The sequence below is a fragment of the Protopterus annectens genome, chromosome 3.part0 (assembly GCF_019279795.1).
Source record: "Protopterus annectens isolate FY-2018-M chromosome 3.part0, PAN1.0, whole genome shotgun sequence".
Lineage (NCBI taxonomy): Eukaryota > Metazoa > Chordata > Ceratodontiformes > Protopteridae > Protopterus > Protopterus annectens.
The window spans coordinates 111792204-111812651 of record NC_056731.1 but is presented as its reverse complement, the minus strand read 5'-3'; the positions used below and the strand labels follow the sequence as shown (position 1 = coordinate 111812651).

At 44.1% G+C, this 20448-nt stretch overlaps 1 protein-coding gene across 1 annotated transcript in view; it reads right to left on the bottom strand.

The window, feature by feature from the left end:
- IGF2BP3 (insulin like growth factor 2 mRNA binding protein 3) overlaps positions 1-20448 on the bottom strand; it is a 1266240-nt gene that overhangs the window by 887254 nt on the left and 358538 nt on the right. The gene's annotated exons all lie outside the window — the stretch shown is intronic.

Sequence of the window (20448 nt, the reverse complement as noted above, 5' to 3'; positions counted from 1 at the left end):
AAAAAATTTATGTTTTCCAACTTGTACAGCAGAATGCATTAAATCCTATAATTCTTTATTTTCAGCATTTTCTGTTTAAGCAATCCAATAATATGCTTTTGATACTTTAACATATGAAACTGCCAGTTTAAGGCAGTAATGGCCAAAGTTACAGAAGTGTATACCTTCTTACCCTATCTGTCCAGGGCCCTGGAATGTCTATCAGAGGGGGTAGGGCTTTAGTCAGTAGTAGCCTTAATGCCTTCGGGTCCCTGTGAAATGTTCTCAGGATCCGCAGTAGGATTCTTAAAGAGGAACTTGTGAGAGTCAGATACTCTACTACTGGTCAGGTTTTTGGGGGAGCCAGAGGCGACGTATCAGGGGCAAGGCTAGATTCCAAGAAGGCATCATCTACAATGTCCAGTACAGGAAGGATAACTAAAGGCCTGTGTTGAGGTAGGAATAAGAATTCCCTAAGCCTCTTTTTGGAGTCAGAGTAATCCTGACTTTCCCAGTGAAAATGCTCCCTAAGAGTATGCAAAGTTTCACCAAAAGAGAAATCCTCTGGAGGGGAAGCAGAGGGAATGGAGTCCTCTGCATCAGAATCCTCATAGATAGACAAGGGCAACTCCTGGTAAGAGAAAAATTTCAGAATCCTGAGAAGAATCGGGTCTCAGAGAGAAGGGTGCCTTCTCCTGATTAGAGAAATAAGGTCTTCAGCCATTCTTATTCGTTTTTTAGGCATAGGGACCTGACCATGCGGTCTGGGTGGTTTTATAGGCATGCATCGAGTATTATGCCTTGAAGATGGCGCTGGCTAATATGCAAGTCAGTAGGCCTGAATACACCCTCAGAAGTCAGACCCTGCACAGCAGCTCTGGACCCATCCAAGGTACAGACATCCGCAGGATCCAGAGTCAAAGAAACATCTCGTGGCATTCCGGACTCCAAATGGGTCTCAGGAGCTGCCAAAGTGCCTCACTGAGTACCGGCAAACTGGCTACTAGCTTAGAAGCGTCATCAGCAGCTTTGGACCTATATGGTTTGTCTTTATCTTAGCATTTTTTCGGAATGTTTGTAATTGGGTGGCTTACCAAAGTCATTTCTGGATAATTAAACAGACTGCCAAAATATTTAGATGCGAAAATTAACATACGAATAGTTAGAGGCTTGAATAAGGCACAAAACTGACAGCGAGGTACGTTGTGGTCTGGGCCAAGGCAAGGAATGCAGTACGAATGAAAATCTGAAGTATTTCCTTTTCACAAGAAATCCAATCGTTAACTTTTACTGACATCTGTTAAGAGCAAGAAAAAGGATCCCCAACAGGGTACTTAGCTTAATTGAAGACTTCGTATTTGAAACTAAAACGAACATTTCAGGAGTTGGCCGACTGGCATTTGAGAGCTGCTGCTGCTTCAGGCACCGCACGACAAGAAAGACTGATGTAATGGCGTCGGCTGCATGCTTTATACCCTTAACTACCTGAATTCATGGAAGATGAGACAGCAAAAGACGCAGGACCTAAGACTTTGATAATCAGGCCGACTGAGGGCTAACTGCAAGCAGATAACCCAAATGCAATGACTGCAACAGTGAAACAGAAAGAACATCCAGGACTTAGTTGGGACTAAAAACGCAAGTATAGGGGGTAATGCTAGGTGGGAAGGAATACTGCAACATGGAAGAGAAGGACATCTATGGTTATGGTAAGATATTACACAACTATTCTGTGTCCTATTTCAGTTGTGGGAGAGTACCACAGCTTGGTTGCATGAACGGGAGGTGGATGCTGAAGAGGATTCTATAAAGTCCTGTAGGATGGCTCTGGCGAATCCTGCCCTAGCTCTGGAAACTTGATCCAGTTTGTAATGTTTGGTGAAAAGTGTTAATAGTGGACAAAGTGGCTGCTTCCATGATAGATGCAGTGTCCAGACTGCTCATGAATGCCTTGGAGGCTGCCACCGCCCTAGTGGAATGGGCCTTTACTTCCACTGCAGGGTCTTTTCCATGGTGAGTAACAGTTTTCCTGATTCAGCAAGCGATGGTTTGTTTGGAGACTGCCTTCCAGGGCTCTGGGGTGAAAGGAAACAGAGCTGCTTAGATTTTCTAATGGTTCTGGTTTTGTCCAGGTAGAATCCAAGTTACCTATGCACATCCAAGGAGTGCAGTATCCTCTCCCCTTCATTAGTGGGGGGGGGGGGGGGGAGAGAGAAAGTGCGCAAGTGCAAAGACTGGTTTAGAGACAAGTCACTGACCACCTTGGGCATAAAGGAGGGACTGGTCCGCAGGGTGACTGTCTTTGTGGAAGGTGGTGTAGGGGGAAGCAGGCCAATAAAGGCCTGCAGCTCTGAGACCCTTCTGGCTGACGTGATACCCACCAGCAGGACGGTTTTCCCAAGTACCCACCAGCAGGACGGTTTTCCCAAGTACCCATCTGTAAGGTAGAAGATGCAGCTGGTTCGAAAGGGTGCCAAGTTAGTTTTTCCAGGATATAATTGAGGTCCCAGGGTGAAGGGATAGGTTTCTTTGGCAGCCTCATGTGTAAGACCCCCTTTAAGGAGGAGCTTAAAGTCGAGCCTGGCTAGCAAGGTAGGATCCAGGGGCAAGCAGGCTGACATAGCAGAAAGGTGTACTTTCATTCACGAGTAAGCAAGTCCACTTTTAATCAGTTGACTCAAGTGAGAACAAGGGGGCATTCGCCATAAATGGCTCCCTTCACTTGTCCAGACAACACTTAGTAAATCTTTCCCACTTAGCTACATACGATTTTCTGGTGGTAGGTTTCCTTGCCTCCCTCAGGACTGAAAGCACATCCTCTGAGTAGTGGTGTCTGAAGAGGATCAAAAGTCTATCACCCACAGAGTCAGGGAAAAAATCTGCAAGTGTGGATGGAGAGTTCCTTTGTCTTGTGTCACTAGGTCTACCTTGTAGGGTAACTTGCAGTGATTGCCCTTGGCTAGATTGAGAAGTAGGGGGAACCAGTGATGCCTTGGCCAGTAGGGTGTCAGACTTTTGGTTTGTCTTTCTGTATTTTCAGGACTTTCTGAATCACTGGAAAGGGGAGGAAGGCATAAAGAAACTTCCACTCTCAAGAGGTGCTGAAAGCATCCACTCTACAAGCCAGAGGAGAGCATCTTTGAGCAGAAGGTCTGCAGCTGCCAATTCTGGGGGTAGACTAACAGGTCTATTTGTGGAGTACCCCACCAGTGGACCATCTAGGAAGACCCCCCCCGTCCAACATTCATTTGAGCTGTGGTAAGGAGGTCCTGCTTACGAGGTCTGCTTGTTTGTTGTCCTGCGAGGGGATGTAGGTCGCCTGCAGGACCAGGTTGTGGAGAAGCTAGATCCCATATCAGCAGGGTCAGCCTGCACAGCTTGTAGGCCTTTTTTCCTCAGTTTCTTCAGATACCACATAAATGTGGTGGTGTTGGTCACTATCCGGAGGCACCCCTGGGACCAGAAGGGGAATGTACGTCTAAGGCTAGGAGGACAGCTGCCATTTCCCGAATATTGATGCGCTTGCTCTTTAGAGAAGGGTGCCAGTTTTCCTGGACCCTGTAGGATGACCGTGTTGCACCCAAACCTGAATCTGAGGCATCTGTATGCATTGTTTGGGTTGGGGTAGGAAGTTTCAGTGCGAGTCCCGGGTTTAAATGGACTTGCTCTATCAAACAGCTGATTTCTTTTTTCAGACAGGGAAGGAGAGGAATCTCCTGTTCTAAGGGATGTAGGTGTTGGAACCAAATGTTTTTGAGGTACCACTGTAGCTTGCGCATATGCATCCTGGCCAGTGATAGCATTGGGATGGTAACTGCCATTAAGCCCAGGAGACACAGGAATTGCCTTTCCGTCACCTTCTGGGAATGGAGAGTTTCCTGGAAATGGGCAGTCAGGGATAGAACCTTGTCCTGTGGGAGAAAGGTCTTCATTTTGTCTGCCCTGATTCTGCAGCCTAGGAAAATCTGGTCTTGGCCTGGGTTTAAGGAGGACTTTGGGAGGTTGATGGTAAACCCTAGATTTTGCAGAAGGGACATGGTGAAGAGCTGATGCCTTGAGAGGGCATCTTTGGACTCTGCTATATTAAGATGTCGTCCAGGTAAGGGTAAATCTGGATTCCCTGCGTTATGCAGAAGGCAATTGCTGGGATTAGGCACTTTGGTTTATCCACTGCCCCTCAAGTCTTTACAAAGAGCAAGGCAGTAAATTGGAAATGAGGATGGTCCAGAGAAACGCAGAAATGGTCTGTGGTAAGTCCTGATGGGTATGTAAAGGTAGGCTTATTTTAGGTCTAGGGTGGCCATGAAGGCTCTGGTTGGAAGAAGCAGAAGGGTGGGAAATGACAGTATTTTGAAGGAAGGTACCTGAAGATGCAGGTTTAGAAAGGAGAGATCTAAAATGGGTCTCCAGGGGCCATCTTTTTTGGGGACCAGGAAGAGACAAGAGTAGAATCGCTTTCCTTCCTGTCCTGAGGGAACAGGTTCTATAGTGCCTAGCTTTAGAAGTTCCGACAAAACTTGCGGTAGGCGATTAATTTGTTGTTTTCGGGGAAAAGAAATACTTCTGGTGTTTTTTTCTTTCCAGGATAGGCAGTACCATTTTTGGATAATGGATAAGACCCACTGATCTGTGGTGATGGCTTGCCAGAATGGGAGACAGTGCGGAAGGCGTGCAGGGAGTGGAAGGTAGGCCAGGTAGTCAAGCATTATTGGGACCTCCTGTATCCTGAAAGGGTTCGTCTGGGTTGAGGAGGTGGTACATTAGATCTGGACAAAGACGGCCTTCTTGCCCCTTTTCTAGACCTGGAAGAGGAGGCAGCTGGCTGAGTTGGGTTGTGCCTTACAAAAGGGGGTTTTATCAGGGTAGTTCCTGTAGTATTTGGGAATGGTGAACACCAGCAGGTGCTTGATGTCTTATAATTCTTTACTTTTTTCCTGCAGATTTTTGGAGAGATCTGCAGATAGTTTCCCACAAAGGAAGTTGTGATCCAGGGGGGCATCCAAGATTTTGGACTTGTAGTCTTCAGGTAGATTCTGCAGTCTTAGCCAGGAGTATCTCGTAAAGACAGAAGTAGATGCTGCAGAGCAGGCAGATGCTTCAGCAGCATCTGAGTGCCTGGCTACTTGCTGAGCTACGGACAGTTTAGAGGCCATGTCAGCCTTAATGGGACTGTCAGGCATAAAGGCCAGCATGGAGGAGGCCTGAGACACTAAGTCGGGAGCATATTTAGTCTTGTGGGTCTGAGAATTTCTGGCTCTGATGGCCAAAGTGTAGGATGTGCAAACTTTCTTTCCCATCCGATCCATGTATTTGCTGTCTATCAGTAGGTAGGGGGGAGGTGTGAGGTGGAAGGCAGCAGCCTGGACTGCTTATCAGGAGCAGTGGCAATAACAGCTGGGTCAGCCAGTGGAGGTTTAACTAAGAGTTTGTGCTCCTCTGACACTTTATAGAAGCGGTCAGGGTGCTTGGGGGGCCAGAGGCTGGGACTCTCGGGCCTTAGAGGCTGAATTAAAGGCATCCAAGTATGCAGGAAGCACTGGAGGGACCGCTAAGGGGGAGAGTGATTCCACCTGAAGCAGCTCTTTTGGGTGCCAGTGATTTGGGAAGTATCCCATTTGAAGTAATCTCATCTTGGTGATGAGGTAATATCCTCGGGGGAATCCCCTTCTACAGATTCTTCAACAGGAGAGTAATACTCCTGGGGTGAGGCAATCTGAGGTGTGTAAGAAATTAAGTCCTCCGAGGAAGAAAAGGAAGAATCATGCTCTTCCTCCCCAACCTGAGAGGACATGGATGGAAGATAAGAGGCAGAAGCAGGCCTAGGGCTCAATAATGGCAGAGTAGAGGGGGCTGAGGCTGAAGGCCTAAGGGCCATGAAGGCCTGCATAAGCAAGGAAGTGAAAGCCTGCCAATCTGGAAAGGTTTCTTGAGAAGAGGAGATATGTTTGGTTTTTTGTTTCTTTTTAGCCGGGGTGGAGGTACGGACCAAACTGGCGTCCATCTTAAAAGACATTTCCAAAGGCTGGATCCCAGTTGGAGGTACCACAAAATATGGTTCCCCCTAGACATCTGCGGTAGTCCGTCTGGGCAATCTCCAAGGACGTGCCAGTCGTCGGCTGTGCAACGGCTTCAAGGCTCGTTAAAGTAGAAGGAACCACAGAGAGCTCAACTCCAAGCAGGATCCAGTCTAAGAGCCAACTGTTTTAAGGCGCTGATTTTCTAGGTAATGGTTCAAGGTGGCCAGATGGTTGTGCAGGGTTTTTGGCACAAATGATTGACAAATCTAGCAGGAGGAATGGTAGTGCTCCCGGCCTAGGCAAAAAAAACACTCCTATCATGGGCGTCTTTATGGGGTATCTGGCGCTCGCATTGGCACTCACTTTTTCCTGACATCAGCTAAAGGCTACAACAACCAAGCCTAAGAACTCAAACCCAATGGGTTACTTAGCTTTGATGTGACGTCTGAAGAACCGATTGTACGATGCGTAGGTCACCTGCGGCTGAAAAGTGGAGGATTGTGCATGCAGACGTCACATTTAAGGCCCCTGGTTTATGGCCCTGTGTGTGACGTTCCACGAAGCTGCAACAGCCAAGCTGAAGCTTTTGTATAAGAGCCAACGTACGAGTCACCCGAGAGCAAGAAATCCCATAAATGGAATATTGCAACATAATAGGACATCCAAAAGGTGCTTTAGAGTGGGTGTGAGCCACAGAAAAAGCAGGGAACAAGACTAATCAACGTACTGCACCTACCCAAAAGGGCCCTTGGGTTGAAGGTGGCACAAAAGGCAAGGAGAACTGAGATAGTCAGATTCCAGGCAACAAATGCACTTTGTGGGCATCAAAGTTAGGGATCTTATAGCTACAAGATGTGTACTTTAAAACCAGTAGGCTTCTTGGCTATCATGAAAAAGACAGGAAGTGTAACCTAAAGAAAACTGTTAATGCACTAAAATAACACATCTACATAGAGAAAAAGGCAGTTAGAGGGAGAAAAAGAGAGAGAAAAACTTAGTAGTAAGAGGAAAACATTCTGTGAACAATTTGAGAAACTAGGCAAAAGGGATATCACAAGCTCAAGACGGAACCTCAATCTTAACACAATGGCAGCAAACGAGATTTGATGAGTTAAGAAGAGAACACAGCATTCTTGGTAGAGGGAAGCGCGAGAATCGAATCCAAAGTCTTTTGTATGCAGCTGAGTCAACAGAGTCTGATCCAAACCCACCTGTGAGGAAAAATGAAAAGGGATATCAGATTCAACATTTCTTAGATTCCCGGTCTTTTTTTGAGCTAAAAAGAATCTGGAATAAACTCAAGATACTAAGACCAATCTAGACAATTCCAAATTATCAAGTGATGCATCAGGAATCGAACTACCAATCATTAGCAGATCGGAGTTCCGCTGTGGCGACCCCTAACCAGGAAAAGCAGAAAGACACAATAATTTTGGGCTGAACAAAAAGCATATTGTACAGCCTCTAGTGATTATGCTTAGCACCCATGAACTGGACGTGATGGTTTGCCAGGCCGAAGAGTGCAAGACTTGGTGTCACCAGACTGACTCCAGAGTGCAGCAGTCAAGCCACCATTCAGGGACCTGGCACCGTTTTAGTGAGGGGCAAACTGAAACCTTGGTTCAGTGGTCAACCTCTTATACCCAGGAGTATCTTGGTGAAAACTGGGATTTTTTAAACCTTTTTTCTACCCCTCTGATTTCTGAAAAACAATCTTTGTGAAGTAGGAAAAAATGATTCCCCATAGCAGCAAGGTCTTACCCATCCTGCTCACTCAAGCGTTTCACCTTGGTTCCAGACTGAGTGGAACTGTTGTAAGGTGCATTAATAAAGGACACCATGAAGCTTTCTGTGACGTGTCACAGCCACATCCAGGCATGGTGTCACACTTAAAACTGTACCAACTGCCGTTGATGTATATCCACTGTATTCAATAGCAGTTGGATGGCCACCTTTGAAGTAGACTGCAGGGAAGGCATTTTGGCATCCACAGTCTTGTGGACATCTTAAGGGTAAGCTACCTAAAAGACTTTTAAAGCACCTTGATCAAGTGTCTTTGGAAAGAATGTCAGGTGTGCTAAATAGTTCAGTGCTCAAACTGCGAAGATCGGTGATGCATAGGTCAATTTCCCTTTTCTGTCCAATGTCACTGCTTCCCTGTTAGGGGGACAGCCAGAGAAATTTTCCTCAGATGGTTCCTTCTTTGTGGTTGCCTCTAACCACAATGAAATCTACAGGGGGCATTTTGACCAATGCTTCCCAACTTTCAGGACAACCAGGACTTAGTCCGTTTTTTTTCCAGAATGGGCTATGCCATGTCAAGGTCCTTCCAAGCCTTCTGAGCAACAAGATATATTAAGCTTCAAGATGTGGGACCAACTAGAATAGCAATGGGAGAGACCAAAAGCTTCAAGGAACAGACTCAGAAGCAGCTTCTGTGGACCACCCCTCCCTCTCCAATTCCAGAATGCCCCCAAAAGTGAAGTCCTCTTGGGGGGGGGGGTCAGGTCATGGGGATCCATCATCCAAGTAGTCTTCAGTAATGGACTCTGGAGAGGAGTCCGACTTATTTCAGTTTAGATTAACTCTTTCTCAGGACATGTCTCAGAGGCACTGATCTCATGTGCATTAAGACAATGATGAGGCTTGGGTGTTAGTTTTACTTTATTGTAAAACATCAGGATGGGTGGCAGGAACACTGACCTTTATGACTACATACTTGCATCTTCTCACTCTGGCTGCTCACTCAAAATGGCACTCTTGCTTGCACATCCCTGATACTTGTATGCATGTGCTCACTGACTGGAATGCTTCTTAAAGGTACATCACACCCTGATCGACATCCTACCTATTTATTGAGCTAATACAATGACATTTCAATAGAGATGCAATTATACAGACACTAAGTCAGTCATGTCCAGGTTGCCTGTATCGAACTAGGTTTCGAGATGCGACCTGATCTCTTACCATAATGGACAGGACTGGGTATAGCAACAGGGACAGTTATTGAAGAAAGTTCTGCTTAAAGACTCTCGGATTTTCTCAGGAACAGGAATTGCAGACGGAACGTTCTCTGGAACAGGAACATTGGACAAGTCGGAGAACTAGTGTCACAGGCAAGATGCTGTAACACTGGTTCGGATACGGGTAAATACTTCAGATTTCAACTGAATTCCATTACTTGCGATTCCACAATGTACGATCTCACCTCTTTGCAAATTTTTCACAAACCTGAAGCAATCAAAAACTTCTGATGTCTGCATCTTCACCATCTCCAATTTTTCAATGAAATGAGCAGTTTGTTGGTTTTATCAAAGTAAAACTTCTGGGACAAACTTGAACAGTTGGACGTTTACTCTTGTTTTTAGCACATGGAACAAAAATTACTACTGATTGGTAATGTTGTTCTGGTTTGTCACAACACAAGTCTCCGAGCAGGTGAACCCAAGATGTTTATCACATGGAATGTATGAGATTTAACAAGTTTAAACATCGGTATGATCAGATCTGGATTTCTCAAAGTGGTTTTGCACTTTGAACTGCATGTTCAGCCAAGCCATTTGAGGGTATTCAGGACTACTCGTAATATAAACCAAGTCCCACAATTTCAGCAAATTTCTTGAACTGCTGACCAGTAAAACTGTGCACCACTGACAACTGTATGAACTACCATGGACAGAAAATTGTCTCCAACTCAGTAATGACAGTACTAGAAGTTAGGTTGGGAAGTAGGTCAGCCTCAAACAGAGCTGAATAAAAGTCTACCACCAAGAAATGTTGACCATTCCACTCAAAGGTATCTGTGGCTACTGTCAAATCAAGGTAGTTCAGGAATATGGCTTGACTAAAGTGGTTTTGTTGGTGCTGCTTTGTACTATTACATACTGAACAAGATTAAAATACTTTCAACATATCTTAACATAGAAGGCCAAAATACTAGACATCTCAACCTTCTTTTGGTAGAAACATTTCCTGGGTGGCCATGATACAAAATCTTAATGTATTCTTGTTGCAAAGATTTTGGAACAATCCCATTAGGACCTTCCATAATGTCTGACAAAAATCTAATCTTTAGGAAAAACATTGCTGCACTTTTACTGGTAAACAAGATTGCTTTGAAGGCCATTCTCAACTAAAAGTGGTTCAGTTTCTGGAGAATTGGATCTGAAGCGGAGAGGTCTGAACTCATCAGGACATGTGGAAGAAAAATTTCTCACGTCGATGACCTTAAAATCAAGTTGCTCATTCTTGTGCTATTCTGTGATTTTTTTTTTGGTGATCTGGATGAAGTACCAGCAAGATAAAAGTTTGCCTTTTGTGTAAACAAGATTGAAACTGTACTTGTGCAAACTGAGCATCATACATTGCAATCTGGCAGGAGCTGAATGCATAAGTTTACCCTAAACAGTAACTACAGGTTGGGGGTCAGATTAGATAATGGATAGGACAAACAAATATAATCCTAAAACTTCGAACATGCAACGCAATTAGCAAAAGCTCTCTCAATCTGGACGACTGCATCTCAGTCTGGGTAAGAGTTCTCTATGCATAGGCTACTGGTCTACTCTCGAAGAATTACTGCACCTAGATCAAACTTAGGAGCATCACAGGAAAAAATAAATGGTTTGTGATTTTCATAGGAGAGAGGTGGTGGACTAGCAATTTTCTGTTTTAAGACATCAAATACTCTCTGGTGCAGTTTTGGCCATGATCAAATTAAATCTCTGAGTACTCTCTCTTAGGGATGCTGAAAGTTAGCTTATCTTGAATGAACTTGTCCAGTTGACCATGCCAACAAAACGTCGTAGGGCTTGAAAACTGTCTGGAACTGGCATCTCAAGAATTACTGTTTGCTTAGAAGAATCTATTCATAAACCTGAACTGGTAAACAAGTGACCAACATAAGTAACTTGTAGTCTGAATTTGTACTTCTGAGGAGTCAGCTCAAGATTAACTGTACGTGCCCTTTCCAGAACTTTGAGGTCTGTCATGTTAAATAACACCACTGCCTCCTACTAGACAATCTACTAAAATAGAACAAGGATGGCCAGAAAAATATTTGCTCCATCGCATACTGAAAGACTTCAGTAACAGAACATATTCCAAACCGCATTCTCAGAAATCTGTATCTTCCAAATCATGTACCGAAATTGGTTACCAATGAAGACTTTCAGTGAAGCAAAATTGAAGAACTCCTGCCTGCATCCAAGACAAAAAAACAGGAGCTTAGCATGAGAGCAGCAACCTCAGACTGCACTTTGGATAATGAGGCCTTTTTAATGCTTTGTTCAGATCTCTTGGATCAATACACATCCTGATTCTATCAGCTTTTCTTAGGAGCTACCACCATCACATACCCATTCAGTAGGATCTTCTACTGGACCAATTACTACTAGGCTGCCCCATTCTGTCTAGCTTGGCTTCGACTCTGTTCTGCATTGCTACTGAAACTTTGTTTCCTGGTTTGATAACTGGGCAGACTCCATACAGTACAAAACTGGTAATTTGCCTACTTTGTCTGCAAAATTATCAACATACTCAAAAAAAAAATGGTTTGGGTGAAATTTAAGCCGTCATGCAGGCTTGCATGGTGGACTTTGAAAATGGGACTGCTTTCATTTAATAGTCTCCAAGGCTTAAAGACTGCATGTGTCTCTTAACTACGTACAATTGCAAGTCATAGCTGTTCCTAAGAAGAGACATGAAAGCGCTACATTTGCCTTCAGTTTGAATCTCCATCACCATAAAGCAACAAGCTTCACACACTGTCAAATCAAGTTGTTCTGTAGCTTTTACTCTAGCCAACGTTTCTGCTGACATAATACTGCACTTACAGCCAGTATCTACTTTGAGCTCTACGGGGCTCCCATTAATCCAGACAGTACAAAAGATCCCATTCTCTGTCCAAAACTCTACTGTATTGACTTTCACCAAGAGCAGACACCATTGACATATAAAGTAGGGTTGCATCTTTCTAACCGATCAACTTGCCTCTTTGAATGCTCTCAATAAAAGAATGTGCCTTATTTGATTTACAAAACCATTAGAAATGATTCCACTTATTGCAAGAATGACACTGCTGACCAAAAGCTAAACATTCTTTTTGAGTTCATTATTACCGCCACAATTAAAACAGCTGACTATAAAGGTTTGCTATGGATTTTAAAAAGTCACCCCTGCGTTTTACTGCGTGCACCTCAGGCCTTACTAAACTGGCCCCAACCTTAGGCCTGTATCTCTCAACTTTATACTGCAAGCTATCTACAGGAGCTACAGAAGGTACTGGAAGGCTTGTTTTCTCATCTGCAAGTATACTTATGCGACTTTCTGTAAAGTCGTATATCTGACAAATCTCAATGGCCTTATTTAACCTCAAATCATTGTTAAACGCAAAATCGTTGTCAGTTTTAATATCACACAAATTTTTCTTGTATCAACCCAACTCTCAAATCTGCACGTTTCAGCCTTATTTCGCAAGTCAATTACATGTTCTGCAAAGGTTTCACCAGGCTTTTGATCCCTTGCATAAAATAAATGCCTTTCCATTGTAATCTTTGTTTGGGAGTTACACATTTCTCTAAATTTACATTTTAAGCACTCTGGGTCTTCCCGCGTTTCAGCCAGTACCATAACATGGCAGTCTTCCCCCTCCCCTGCAAACAGCAGATGCATACAGAAGTCGACACTATTTCAATGGCCTCTGAATCAGCTAAGTTAAGCAGAAAAAATACCTTTGTACATGTATCTTTGTCAGAAAAAGCAGCCTATATGAAAATATTGTATTCTGGCAAAAACACTCAAATTTTTCTGCAATATTGTTAACACAAGCAGTGCAGGTCTGTGAAAACCTTCTGCCTTGCCCACAGATTATACTAAAACAATACTGGCCCTTGTAATTATAAACGAACATTTGTACACCAGGAACTTGTAATGTTCAAATGCACAATAAACTCTTCGAAAAACTGTACTCTGCAAAATATTCTTTGAAACAACTGCACTTTGCAAGTGTGTCAAGTATAACAGTGCAATTATTTGGCAAATACTTTGCACACTTTAAAAAGCTTTAATGCAAAAAAGTACTACATAGCAAAACTACAGTCATTTTTCCTTTAACAAATTATGCAATTTGGATATTAGAAACATTTTCATAACTACTTTGATTACTTTCATCAATGTCGCAGTTTTGGACATTAAGAAATTCGTTTTGCGCATTCGGCGTGCTTCATTTTATACTTGCAGTGAAATAATTTAAGCGAGGTTTAGTATCTGGAATTTGTTTCCGACTTGTTTTGCGAGTTGAGCAGTAGGAATTATCTACTCCTGTACATTCCTCCATTTCTAACTGGTTGTCTCATGACTAACTAGATCCCATTCTGACACTATGTTGCCCATCTTGCATGCATTAAGACAATAAGGCTTGGGTATTTGTATACAATAACCACAAAAACTATCAGGATGGATGGCAAGAACATTGAACTTAAATGAACTATACTTGCATGCTCTCACCCTGGCTGCTCAAAATGGCACTCTTGCTTACACATGCTCAGTACTAACATGCACATACAAATTGAATGGAATGCTTCTTAAAGGCATATCACACAAACTGAACTATAATGAAACTTCAGAGTGGGAGCTTGAAAGTGAACCTGCCTCAGTTAACTGGACAGGTCTCTCCAGATTGACTCGAATGAGAAGAAAAAGGCACAGGATCCACTGGAAGTCGTGATGGATCTGAACTGTGCATGCAGCAGTCTCCTTGGCCTGGCCAATGTCTAATGCCATTTCCACAGCCTTGAAAACACTCAACTAATGGAGCCATAGAGAATCTACACCAGTCAGCAGACAAGTTTCAAGACTCAAGAAGTCAGCTCCAAAGACTACTTCTGAGCTTAGCTGTTTAGTGCTGAAGAGGGGGAAGGAATGGCTCCAACAACTCTGGAGTCAACTCCAGTAATGCTCAGACACCATCTAGGACAGGAAAATAATAAAGCAAGCCTCAAGAGCTTTTGGATCTAATGCGGTGGAAGGATACAGCCCTACAGTAGTCAGCTCCAAGAAAGAGTGGAGGAGGCCAAAGGGCCCATTTCCTGGCCCTCTCCTTCAGAATGGAGCTGGGTGGACCAACTGAATCTATGTCCTCAAGAAATTCAAACTGTCAACTTAAAACTAAGACTTCTAGTGGACTGACCATAACTCAGAGAAGCTACAGACACTGACCTTCATGGTAGCCTTTGTTGAAGTATAAGTGAAAGAAACCTGGAGTTGATCAGCCTCAGAGAAATGGTAGGATTCAGGGAGGAAAAGTTTTTATCAGAGCTGCATGTGGATCAGACTGCCTCAAACTGAGGCACCTGTACCAGGTAGAACAGCTGAATCCAAAGACAATTTTAATCTCATCTACCCTCCTCCATTCTTGTTTCTTCTCCGTTTTTCTCTCTTTGGCTCTATCTTTCTCCTTTTCTGTAAATTGAGAGGTGGAAGGTACTTTGGCTTCAGAGGGCACACTGGATCCTGTCTGAGGGAAAGGAAGCCTTTGATAACTTTCTCCCCTCTGTCTTGAAATGCTCTGGTACCAAAAGCAGCACAGATGCTGCAACTATCCTGCAGATGAAGAACCTAGACAGCAATCAGACGGAACAGGGATCTTGAAGGGGGCATCTTACATCCACAGGTTTTATGAAGTGTTTAACCTGTGGTATGTCAACAATACAATAACAATTTAAGTACTCACCATACCTCTGTGTTGCCCATTTTCATTCTTCAACTGAGAAGGGAAGCATCCATAGTCCCTGTGGCTCTGGGTATTGGAGGACTAAGAGTCAGACCAGAGTAAAAATACATAGAATGTAGTTTAAGCAGAACTGCGTGAGCTATACTGTGTAGTGAAAGGGTAGTAAGTGTGTGACCACTGCACAGCTATCTTCCACTGTAAAACTCATGTTATCTGGCTCAGGACCAATGTCAGAGAAATTTGTTTTATAAATTGATTCAGACTGCCGGGATCCAAATTTGAGAGATTCCTAGTCTTTTTTGGCACTAAAAACAAACAATCCAGATCATAGTTGGTCATGGGGGACCTGTAGAATGACTTGTGCAGCAGCTGGATAGGCCCCAAAAGTTCCTCACCAAAAGGATAAAGGGTCTCAAAAATATGTCTTATGCTGCCCGACTGAAAGAACTCCAGCTCTATTCAGTCTCATACCGCTTGCTCAGAGGTGACCTGTGCCTGACATATAAGGCCATGTCAAACCCTGATTTGTTGAATATGCTTCACCTCAAAAAATCTAGATCCCTCAGAACCACAAGGGCGGGAGACTTAAACCTTGACACGGTTATTAATAGAACGTGCTGGAGGGACAGATTCATCACCCAGAGACTCCCTATGCTGTGGAACAAAATCCCGGTACATGTGAGGCAGAGCACCTCACTGGCCTTGTTCAAGAGGAATCTTGACCAATGGATGGGGGATCGCAGATATACCCCAGGGATTACTTCAGTGTCACTGCTTGACAGAGGCACAGCAAAATAATAGGCATAGTTTTATTCAAACTAAAGGGGTGGCGAAAGCCAAATAACTATGGGCTAGGCTTATGCCCTTGGGCAGATAGCCTAGTATGAACCTATGAACCTAAATCTGAAACTTCTGCTGCTGCAGATTACAACTCATTGAAGGGAGCATCAGGAATCTTTTAGCTCATCTTTGGGGTTTCTAAAAAGGATTGTATAACCTCAGACAATGATCCTTAAAACCTAAAGATTCGTAGTACTATATTGTCAGGCTAGAGTGTGCAAAGGATAACATCCCCCGACTGCCTCCAGAGTGCAGACGGCGGGCAATCATTCAGGGATGCTGATAAAGTTTTCAGTGAATGGCTGGTGGAAGTGGACCACCGGTACACAGTCTGCAACATCTCATGGAATTGCCTCCACCTCCGAGATATCTATCCCAAGAAGTGTCATGGTGAAAACCCTGAGATGTTTTGAACCACATTTTTCGTCCTACTCTAGATTCTGGGAGAAAGATCTCTGAAAAACTGATTCCAATGGCAGATGAGATCTTACCATACAGCTCACTCCTGGTTAGCATATCCTTGATTTCTGGTCCAAACAAAACAGAGCCATCATAAGGGGTATTCATAAAAAAGAGATCAAACCATTCTGCACAGTAGCAGACCCGCATCCAGTCATGAACTCGCATAGTAATACCTCTGCCTGCTGCTCGGACAGAGAACTGCTGCATTACTCAGTCACATGGCAACATTTGAGGACTGTAAGGAAACCAAACTCCTGATGAATGGAGTACCACTCCCCTATGTTTTGTCAATTTGAGGTGGTCTCCAAGATGGACATCTTTGGGGTGGGGACCTAGGGGAACCATCTCCCTCATCTAAAATAGAGTCTTTGGTGACCGACAAAGGAGAGCAGTATATTACAAGTCCTCTACCTAGGAATGTGACTAGGGATTTCTGAGGAAGACCAGAATCAAACATGGGACTCAAACAGATGTCTAAGTCTACAGTAGCAGTCCGTACCAGTCTACCTGAATGAAAATGTAGAAGCAGTCTTCAAAGTGGGTCTGGATAAATCCAAACTGAGCACATACCAGTCATCTTGGTCCTACCAAAGGAAGAGCCACATAAAATTAGCAAACTCTGAAGCTCTCAACTCCAAGAGCGAATGGCTCAGAAAAAACAGCACAAAATTAGCCAGCACCACAGCCCTGAGTGTAGTGACACCACTAAAGATCTCAGGATCAGCTCCACTGGAGATCCAACACAGATGCACGGGGTTCAGTGGAGTCTTGCAACAAAGTGCAAGAGTGTCCAGTTAGTGAGAAAATGTCAAAGCCAAAGTCTCAGAGGCTAACAGCAATGAAGCCAGTACTATGGGTAGGTTGGAGTTTACAAAGGTGACCCAAAAATGAAGATGCACGTGAAACCAGTCAGAGTTGAATGGGCTGATGCTGCCCTATCCTGGGGGATGAATACAGGACAATTTCCAGCTGAATCAGAATCCTCAAAAATGTATCAATTGGTAGATGTTAACTTCTGCGACATTCCTAGTACAACCAGATCAAACATATGGCTAACGAAGCAAGCCACAAAGATATTTGCAAGAGAGAAGAGTTACATTAAGCCTAGGGCAAAAAGGCCCGGATGAAAATGCAGTCTTCAAGGAGGGAGACTGGATCCTAGAGACAGTAGGATCACACTGTCACAAAATTTTGGATGCAAGACCCACAACAGCCGTGGGGTCCAGACTTTCTTAAACTTGTAAGAGATGTCCTCGGGTCTCTTTTCTTTAGCTTTGCCTCCATCCTTCTCTCTTCAGATCATTCCCGGTCTTGTTTTCTACTGGAGAAAGAGGAAGAAGCGGATGCTTTGGGTATGAAGACATTTTGAGCCCTGTCTGGAGGGAAGGAGCCCTTTTAAAACAAGTTTCTCCTAGCAGAAATTGAACAAGAATGCTGTAAGAGGGAAAACCTCAAATATAAAATTTTGTGCCGTCAGAGGAGAAAGTAAATGTATCCAGCTCGAACGGGAGCGGTACGATACGCTACTAGCTACTACACAACAATGAAATGCTTTTAACTTCAGTATTCCTGGTAGCTACATAGTTTAGACAGTACATACATTAACTTAAGTGGCAGTGATGTAATACAAATGGACAAATTTTATTTTCTGCTATATGGATTAGAGAGATATCACTGGAAGGCAGTACTCCACGGTGGGAAAACAGTATTTTTTTAGCTATCATTATCCTACCAACTACCAAGCAGTGACAAAAGAAATCTTATAGCAAGATTTAAAATGCTTAAGCACTCTGCCAACATTTCCCAGTGTTGCACTGTAGTACACTCACACTGATTTTAGAACTTCACCATGTAGTGTAATACTGCTAGCAATTAACACGCCCTGATTTGTATTATCCTCATCTACTATGTTGAACCGTATTCCATGAAACAAATTGTGCAGCTTGCTTTTTGGGCACTTGCAGTTACCCAACATTGTTTTGCTTTTACTTAATTCTGTCGCGAGGGACCACATTGAAAAATAAAACTACCTCTTTGCCATGTTCAGAAAATGGCAAGTGTGCTAGCTGCATGTGATTTCTTTTCCTACGTGCATCTTTCTTAGATCTAGAGGCTTGAGTCATCTTTCATTCAGTCTTATTGCCATTTTACAACTGCATAGCGGTGGTCCAGTCTCCATCTTCGTAAACTTGTATTAGAGCACATTGTTGTAGGAAGTTACCTATTTTAACCCGCAACTTTGGCGTGATATAGAAAAACATTAATGAAACTCTTTAAAGTATGTGTGCTTTTCTGAGATTATGACGTATACTTTGAAAGTAACATAAAACATAAGTCACCTGTTAGAAATCCATTCATCCACAACCCCTTTATCCCATTTTTTGCATATGTGACATGTAAAGAAAAAGAGTGGGAGGTCAGTCGGACCCAGTACAAGATCTTAAGTACTAGCATCTGAAATATCACACTAGGGGTAGTAACACTTAGCTCAATTGACCCCCACCCAATACAGGCGGAGCCAAGGACTGAAACTTCCTAATCCGATGCAAGCGGAAAATGTTACATCTTAACAACTGAGTACGTGTCCCAAGGCCCAGTACAAACAGTATTTGACAGAACTTTCAAAATGCAAGGGCATGTTAAGATCATTTCTGAATGAGCAGTAAAGTGATGTTATTGACTTAAACGATCTTATGGGGTAAATCAAAACTTAAAATTTTAATAGCAAAGATAACTGCTTGCATTTTTTTTGGATTTTTTTAATCAGATTTACCACCATGTGCACAGGCTGCTAGCTCTTGACCTTTTATCTCCATGGATCATCCATAATTAGGTTTAGGAACATAGAAATAAATAACTGGAGAAAATGCACCATATTGACACTTTTCATCGATACTGGTACTTACATCTGCAGCAGCCTAGCAGTGCAATTAGTGCCGCCTGTGTTCTTTTCTCCCCTTTAAGTACGGCTTAAGTCATCAAAATGGGTGGTCGATCAGCTGATGTAACTGTGATGTCACAAAATAGGTGGGGCATGGGCGGAGAGGGGTGGGAATGGAGTTTGTGTGATGAGGCGTGACTTTACTCCGGTTTTAGCCGCAAAGAAACCTGGCAACCCTAATATATATATATATATATATATATATATATATATACATATATATATATATATGACACACATATATATATATATATATATACACACACACATAATATACGTCCCTACACACACGTCCCACACGTCCCCACACACGCCCCACACACACACACAGACGTCCCCACACACACACACAGACGTCCCCACACACACACAGACGTCCCCACACACACACAGACGTCCCCACACACACACACACAGACGTCACACACATTGGCTGGCCATCGCCCACTCACATTATTACACACACCCCCACACACACACGCAGACGTCCACACACACACGCAGACGTCCACACACACACACGCAGACGTCCACACACACGCACACAGTCCCACCGTCCACCGTCCCACACACACACACGTCCCCACACACACACACACACACACACACACACACGCGTCCCCACACACACACACACACACACACATCACCGTCCCCAGCACACACACACACACATCACCACACACACACACACGTCACACACAGGCCTCCCACACACACCACACAGGCGTCCACACAGACGTCCTCATTAACACAGGCGTCCCTACACAATACACGCCCAGCACACACAGGCGTCCCACACACACACACAGCGTTGCCCACACACACACACAGGCAGTCCACACACACACAGATCGTCCCACACACACACACAGGCGTTATTGACACACACACACACGCCCACACACACACACACAGGCGTCCACACATTGACACCACGACGTCCACACTACTAGGCGTCTCCCACACACACACACAGATCGTCCCCTACACACACACAATAGATTTCTCCCACACACACAATGACGCCCTTACATTGTGGCACAGACGGTCCACACTTCACGGGCACAGGCACAGACGCACCACACGCATTACAGGCACAGGCGAAAGATTACATACCCCACAGGCACGGGCAGCACCCCTACATGCACTCCACCTCCCCTACACCTGTATACACACACCCACCCCCTACATTCCATAATACTCTTTCACAGCTGCCCACCCCCTACACCCCTATGCAATAACACACCCCACCTCCTACACTCTATATTACACATTAATGCACGTGCACCTATACACACACCCAATGCCCCTACACCTACACACACAGGCGTCAGACGTCCCACATGACACACACAGGCGTCCCAGGCGTCCCCACACACAGGCATCCCCCACTGCAGGCAGTCCCCACACACAGGCGTCGGGCACACCCAGGCGTACACACACAGGCGTCCCACACACACACACACACAGGCGTA